General features: G+C 37.8%; 1 protein-coding gene across 1 annotated transcript in view; it reads left to right on the top strand.

Moving 5' to 3' along the window:
* The first annotated feature begins 352 nt into the window (after positions 1–352).
* Positions 353–7,278, top strand: part of Cntn4 (contactin 4) — a 456,937-nt gene continuing 450,011 nt past the window's right edge. The window contains exon 1 of the mRNA XM_013010396.1: positions 353–462. The gene's annotated coding sequence lies outside the window, so the exon portion shown is untranslated. The remainder of the gene's footprint in view (positions 463–7,278) is intronic.

The following is a 7,278-nucleotide window of genomic DNA, read 5'->3' as shown; positions in this document are numbered from 1 at the left end:
TCCTCTCCACCCCTCCCCTGAAATCTATAAACAGCTGTGCGGTTTCTCCATGCATTTTTGGAGAGGTTGAACACATCTGATCAGAGAATCAAGTTGATTTCCTTCATCAGGAAGATCTCCGTGCCAAGAGCCAGTTAAGAGATGTGTGTGGTTGTCCCCGGGTGCGTCTTTGATTCATGCGCTAATTACGTGGATTCCTTGGGGAACACAGCCATGAAGCTGGGTCCTTCTTGATGAATGCTGGCAGAGAGCCATGCAGTGAGCAGCAGAGAACAGTTCAGCATCTCTACTCCCAGCTGAGAATATGGTCCCATTATCTCCAAGCTGCCTAAGCAATCCATAAGGACCTGTTCTGCGTGGATGATCAGTACAGTGGAACCAGGGACTTGCTGAGAGCTAAAAATCTCTGCTTGGTTTGTTGGAACATGCAAAGTGAAAGTGGGACATTTTACTTTACACTCTGTAAGTACCAGGCTTTGCCCCCCTTTCCCTCTCTCCAGCTCTATGCGAATGTGACTTTGCAAAGCTGCATTTCATTTTCTGTTCCGTTGCTCTTTGTTGAATCAAGCTGGTGAGACAGAGGGTTATCTGTTGAAAGCCTGTCGTTTCTGTCAGATCTCATAGACAGTTGATTCATACAAGGAAAGAAGAGGCCTTTCTGAATGCTTTTGAATAAGAGTTAGAGATTATTAGGTTGTTTTTTTAATTTGGGAGTGTGATCGTATTAGCTGTGGTGCCAGGATGTTTAAAGTATATATTTCTCTCCTGTACTTCTGACCAGTGTAAGGAAAATGTAAGTAACACTCATGTTTTACATTAGATATTGCTTTATGTGCCCGTCTGTATAAAATAAGGATCTCAGTCTTTCCAAAATTAAAGAGTTTATTTCCTGTTCTGCACTGAACCTAATCGTTGCACAAACAGGAAAATGTTGCTTGTTTTCTCCACTGGAAGGGTTTAGAAACTTTGCAGAAGTGGAGGGGGTTACAAATATATATTAAATATTACCCCTTTTTAGTCTTTAGGACAGCATTCGCAAATACAAGTTCATGTTTAGTACAGTATTGCTTTTGATTGTATACACTTTCTAAAGTAGAAGTGTAAGTCTACAAAAGAATAAAACGTGTCACTCCAAAAAAAGTTCATTTATCTTTTGTGCATCCTCCAGTGCATTCTGTCAAATTAATGATTGCTATTTATGCAACATGAGTTAATTATGTGATGCTACTAGAATTTAGTATTTTTAATAGTAGTTGAAAAGTATCTTTCTAGTCATGGGTGCCTTTGTGAAATTAAAGATTGTTATCCCTGTGGAGAGGAATTGGTCAATTTGAGCGGGGTCCTGTGTTTCCCTGACACACACACACACACACACACACACACACACACACACACACACACACACACACAATCACTTTTCTTCCTGGATTGAAAGTAGAATGATTGGGCTGCTGTAAAATTAGAATGTGAATAAAGGAATAAACTTCTTGAGACATAGGCAGCAATGGGCAAAGCAGACATAGAAATAAATATGAAATCATTCACTCTTGAAACACGTTGAATCCTACTGCCCACATCCAGTGTGCCGTCATGCAGTCCATGATTTCCAGGGTGGAAATACAATTTCCCTGACCAGAAAAAAGTCTTAAAGCAGAGAAAAAGCACAGACTGTGAAGTACAAAAGGGTGTCATAGAGGAGACTCTCATTAGATTTGGTTGAAGGGATGACGAAAGAGCAAGAGAAGGCTTTCCATAGATGGCTGTCTCCTTGAGCCCCGGTATCCTCGGAGCTTGAGATTTGGAGGGAAAAAAGTACCAAGACAAAGATAACAAACCAATAAAAAATACTGCACCTGTGGAGAGATGCAGGAAAGCACATGCTTAGTTCCTCTGAGTAAGGGCCGGTCCCAGGGCTGTTCCTGCTTAGATAAAAGTGAGTGTCTTTAAGGGTCTCATTCTGAAATCAAAAATCATAACAAATGGGTTTGATGGGTATATTTTTGCTTGACAAAAAATGACCTGGATGGCTTCTTCCCAAAATTGAGCTTTTATAAGAGATGATTTCTGAGGAACCCCTGGTTATAAAATAATATTATTATGATTATTAATAATCATAACAACTATGTTATTATAATATAATATATAATAATATTATTATATATAATATTATTATTATAATAACATAGTTGTTGATGCTTTTTGGACTAGTACGAGTGTCCAGTCTTGGATAAGATGCGATCTTGTTTTAAGGAGATGACAGGAACAGAAATAGTCTTAGTTACAAATGTTTGAGTTCTGCCTTCCTAACTTTGTAAATACTGGGTTTCCTCAGAGGTTTTTTTCATTGTTCAGGTACCAGAAATATTTTGATGACGGATTGATACAGTATTAAATTTTGCTTTTAGTTTCCCTTTAAACATTTAGAGATCTCAACTCATTTCCTTGGATTTTGCATATTTTCGGCAGTGAATCATTCCCATGTTAAGAGAAGTATTTTCTTTTTTTAAAAAAAGAAGTTTTTTATTGTGAAAATACTATACAGAGGGGTTACAATTACACGAGCAAGGTAATGAGTACATTTCTTATCAAGCATTTTTGCCTCCTCCTTCGATTTTCCCCTACCATCCCCGCCTCCCATCTCCACTACTACACTCCCCCGCTACAAAGTAGTAAAGTTTGTTTTTCGACATAGTGTCTTGTACATCTCGTTATTGCAATAGGGTCCACAAAAACACATTGTTTAAAAAGAGAAGTACTTTCAAGATCGGCAGTACCCTCCTCTTACTTCAGAATGCTTTCCATTTTCTAAAAATTGGGACAGATCTCTGTCCCTACAGTTATGCTTAATCTGTAGAAAAAATAGGTGGGGGTTGATGCTTCTGGATATAGTTTAGGGTCTGCTGGCTTGACAGATGGGAAAGCCAGATGGATATTAGATGTACCTTGTAAGAGGTGCTTTTATGCCACTACGGATTTGATTGGTCTTCAAAATAAACTTAAAAGGGCTGTAAAGGAAACTAATAGACAAGTCTTTCCTCTTTTATGCAAAGACTGTGTGTCTTAGTTTGTGTTCACATGCATGTGCATCCACCCAACTGTCTCAGAGATAATTTGTTGTTCCATGTGCAGTACCCTATAAGGTACTGTTGTTGAATACAGTAGAAAAATTCCACAAAGAGCGATAGACCAACAAATTAAAGCACCTTGAGTTGCATGCTTTGGGTGCTTGCCAAGGAGTCCCAGAGCTAAACACCAAGAGGACTTTGGAGCATTCTCAGCAGTATTTGTAAACTAGTTCTCTTTGCAAATAAATTGCAGCCTAACTGTCCTTCACAGGTTGGGCCAGTGAATGCAGGGTGAGAAAAAATCCTCTAGAACATGTCTCCATGAAACATGAACAAGTGAATGTGGCTGAATGAAGATGAATGAGCACATTTAATAACGTTTAATAATTGTGGATGACTTAAATGTTTCCAAACCTTCTGTGAATTGTCAAAGTCTACACTGAATGGGTTACATGCAGCGACATCCAAAGCTTGGGATTGTTTCTTTTTAGTTGTGCAAGCTGTAACATTCGCCACCTTACCCTTCTGTGCCTCAGTATCCCCATTTGAAATGAAGTGTTTGCAGGTTAGGAAAGTGTATGATCTCAGGATATCACACTTTAACCTCTCATTCCCAGACATGTTTCAAAGTGCTGGGATGCTAGATGAAAAGTCGCTCTTGCCACTCTCAACAAACTGTAGTTGGGATGCTTGCTTGATTTCTCCCTCTGTTTTTCTCTTATGCTATTTTATTCTCTTTCTTTCTTATTTTGTTTGTTTTGGGAGAACTAGAAATTGACCTAAAGGCTGATGCTTGCTTGGCAAGCACGCTGATCTATATCCCAGCCTACTTTATAGAAGTTCTTTTTTTGAGACAGGGTCTTACTACATTGCTCAATCTGACTTTAGAACTACTCCTGCCTTAGCCTCTAGAGTAAAGTTGTTCACACCCTGCCTCATTTCTTTTATTCTTTATTTCTTCTTCCTTGCTCTCCTGCTCCCAATCTCTCTTCCTTTTACCCTGTCATCTCTTCTTTCTCTTCTCTTTCTTCTCTCTCTCTGTCTGTCTCTCTCTTTTCCCCTCCCACCCCATATTTCTCTCCCTTGCCTTCCTCCATTCTTCATATCAGTAAGTTGTTCAGAAATCAATAAATGGCTATTATCACTTGATTGCTCACATAATCTGTTGATTTGTTCCCATTTCTTAGGAGAGATAGAAATAATAATGGGTTATATTTTTCTTAGTCCTTGTCAAATGTATGTGACTGAGACTCTGAGTCTATGTGTTAGAGACAGCCATATCCATTTTCTGAAGAAGATAATTGGGTTTTTATTTTACATTCCATGTAGAAACAGGAATCATCCTACTGTTTTAACCAATTTAATTTTAAAATAAGACAAAACCCTGAAATCAGAGTTGATTTCAATGTGGGAAGACATTAAACATGATTGATTTTGAAAAATAAAGAAGGAGAGTGGATTCCTAAGAATTTTGCTTATCCCAGTAAAATCATTGGCTTTTTAAATATTATGAAAGATAACATTTCACCAGAAAAGGGTCCCTGTCAATATATCTAAGTGAGCTACCTTTCCAGAATTTAGTGAACTAATATTTCATGAAAAAATTTTATAATAAGTTTCTGTTTTTATAATCTCAGAAGTGTTTGTCACTGGATTAGTAAGTCTCTTAGTTAATAAGGACAGAAAATAAAGTTTTCAAAACCACCACCAGTGACTCTGGGTCTTTTTGCTGTACTCAAACCAGTTGCTGGTAAACTTCATTTAAATATTTTTCCTGCAAGTACTGAAAGAATCTAAACTTTCAGAATTTATATTTCTAGTATCCTGATTGTAATGCTCATTATACCATTACAGGAAATAAAAATACATATGGCCATATAGATGAGTGATATAAAATAATAACAAGCAAATTATTAACACATATTTGTTTATATATTTTAATATATATACATTTATGTGCATGCATGTACATATACATACATTTATATGCATATATATATATGTATATATATATAGTCTCCTAAGATGTATGCTAAAGAGCCATCTAAAGGCAGTAATCACTTACATAGGTTCATTTTCTGTCAGATGACGTGATGGTATAATTTTAAGCATTAGTTGGAATATTCATTTGTTTCCTCTCCATTTTGCCCTTAGGAAACCTCTGAACATGTAGCTTACTCTCCTAGAGTTTGCCTATTAATGTTATTCTTTATTGAAGTTTCAGACTGTATTTGATGTGATCTGTGTGGAGGATAAAATTAATTTTCCAAATCTCATAAAATGGGGCCAGCCTCCTGGCTTTGAAGGAAGTTTTAAGTAGAGTAATGGGAAATAATTCCTCTGTTTTATACTAACACGTTCTTCCATGACCGAAGTGATTTTATCCACATGCCCTATGTCATTACACACACACACACACACACACAAACAAACACACACACACACACAATATATATATATATATATATAATGGTGACAGATAACGAAGATAATCTGTAGCTCTCAAATCTTTCATTATAAAGTTAGCAGGCAGCGTCAGGGCACTGCTTTTAAGTTTTAACCAAGACATCTTGATGACTTGAAATGTTCAAGGCAATATCACTTAGTTAATAGTTCCAATGGTTTATTAGACATTTTACTATGTTGTTAAAAAGGAAAGAATTGTAAATCAGACTTAGCTGTGGCTTTAGGTTTCCTACGTGGCTTGACTCTCCCAAAGTCATAATGCAGGTTTCTACATAGTAGCATGAAATCTCTCTATTTTTTTCTCGTTAGAGGAGGGGAAATGTGATGATTTAATATTGACAGAAGGAGCTATGAAAGAACAAAGTGTTTCTAATGGTCAGATAGAAAATGCAGTGCTGCCCTTTCTAAAGATATGACAGAATTCAGAGAAGCTGACACTGCCAAACCTCAGATTCATGGCTGGCCAGAAAGATTCCCTGTATCAGTGGGTAGAAATATGGACACCCTACAAAAGAAAACCAAAATGTAAATAAGAGCACAGAGGAAGGGCTACATTGTGGTTGAAACTATGTGGTTTTGTGTTCCAAAGGAAAATTACAGCCACAGAGTGAGAAATATTAAGTGTAAGGGCACCAGGACCAATTCCAAAAGAGTTGGCACGAATACTTGCTATGTGAGTGCAGAATGATTCAGAAATTTGGATCAATGAAGAGATGCAGAGAAAAAGGAATGCTTTGGCTCTTGACTGACTTGGCTGAAAAGCTTTAAAATATAATCATAAATGAGGAGGGTATGATGCTGCAGGAATTCAAGTGCTTCACTTTCATCAGGATTTCTGGAGAAGTATACGTTCGGAATGTTCTATATGATGGAGTAAATGTTTGGTAAATAAATGCCTGTGAAAGTTGTGTAGACACTTATAGGCTTTTTAGTCAATTGTCTTAATCTGACCCTAATTTCTGTGTTTCCAATTCCCTATCCCATTTTCCATTTATCTCTTTACCCCCAAATTCTCCTATGAGATTGAGTGAAGAGCCTGATTTCCAGGGAAGCTGGTTTCTATTAAACCCCTTCACATAGAGAAGAAGCAAGTTTGAGGTTATTCATGTGTGAGGTGCCACGATCCGGAATAACTTCCTACAATCGGTTTATTTCACTCCTTCTCTACCAAGCGTCACGATGAGAGTGATGTACTCAGATCTCCTAAGCGTGTACATAAATAACCTCATCTCCTGGACATGAACCTGTAAGTGAGTCATGCCAGTAATTAAGTACACTCACTTGCAAGAACTTTATCACCTGACTCGCTAGAATTGCATGCACAGCTGTGTGCCTTTCAGATTACTGAAGCTGCTCACACACAGGCAAGATACTGGCATCAGGGGTACAAACAACCACCGTTTCCCAGAAGAGAACAAATCATGTGTTCAAACATGGTCTCTGGCATCTTTATAATGTGTGTGTAAAGTGTGACTCTGGTAATTTAAGGTGTGTGACTCTGACTCCCATCCAGCTGTCGAGTAACAGCGACAGATTTAGAGAGGCAGTTCATCCCTGGGGGGGGTCCCCCCTCCTCCAGCCCTCCCCCAAGGAATCCAGAAGGGGATTCAGTTGATTGCTGCCATTAACTTCACTTGTAGTATTATATTTCTTCGCCAAAGTACCTTTTGTTGGCATGTGAGTACATTTAAGCAATGCAAATCTTCACAAATGAGTTGGCTTTTAAAGTATTAGGAGGAAAACAGCA

Source organism: Dipodomys ordii, unplaced genomic scaffold (genome assembly GCF_000151885.1).
Source record: "Dipodomys ordii isolate 6190 unplaced genomic scaffold, Dord_2.0 Scaffold12, whole genome shotgun sequence".
NCBI lineage: Eukaryota > Metazoa > Chordata > Mammalia > Rodentia > Heteromyidae > Dipodomys > Dipodomys ordii.
Note: the sequence above shows the minus strand (reverse complement) of the source record. Positions and strands in the feature narration are given on the sequence as shown.